This window comes from Convolutriloba macropyga, chromosome 2, assembly GCF_964194025.1.
Source record: "Convolutriloba macropyga chromosome 2, txConMacr16.3, whole genome shotgun sequence".
Classification (NCBI taxonomy): Eukaryota; Metazoa; Xenacoelomorpha; order Acoela; family Convolutidae; genus Convolutriloba; species Convolutriloba macropyga.
The window spans coordinates 83320865-83321672 of NC_134469.1; positions in this window are offsets into that span (position 1 = coordinate 83320865).

Sequence of the window (808 nt, forward strand, 5' to 3'; positions counted from 1 at the left end):
CATGTTTGCTAATAGTTTACACCCCCCCCCCCCCCACCTCCTCCTCCGTCCCCCTCACCTCATCCACGGGATCAACTATAAGCGACCTAAACTATTATAATGCGAACGCTATAGTTTGTTCACAAAACTTATGAAATTCTACAAAAAAAAACAACTACAATAACAGAAAAAAAAGTTTCCAATTCAAAAATACCAAAATGGAAACAAAATTCTTTATTAACTGAGTATATTTTGGGCTGGGAATTCTGTAAAGTATTTGTCTCCTTTTTAGGAGCTGTAAGTGCACTTCGTAAAAATTTTTAATGTTTTGAAGTTCGATTTCTGGAAAACAAATAGATAAATAGATTTAGGGCTAACGCTACATCGCCCCTGTATACAACCCGCATATTAGGACTTGGCCCCTTAGGGACCGGGCCATTTGATCAGGAGTGTGAAAATAGTTATTTGACAGTTGAGTGGAAGTTATTTGATCCATAATTACCACTTTGACGCCTGCCGGTCTCTGTGAAATTTTTTGCCCAAAAGCGTGAAATTGTCACCAGTGCGCCGGGTAAAAAATTTCAAGCGAAAAATTAACACTGGCCAATATTAGTGGACTGAGTTAATTAAAGTTATAATTCGAGTTATGATTCAAATTAGACAAGTCCTCCCCTCGCATTACTCCATGCGGAAAAATACAGAAAATAGGATTTTTTCCGTTATACACCCCCTTGTTCCCCCCCCCCCCGCAACCCCAAGGCTATGGAAGATATATGATTACATAGCAAATAATATTATGATAATTAATACAGTACGTGTTCTTGGGGTG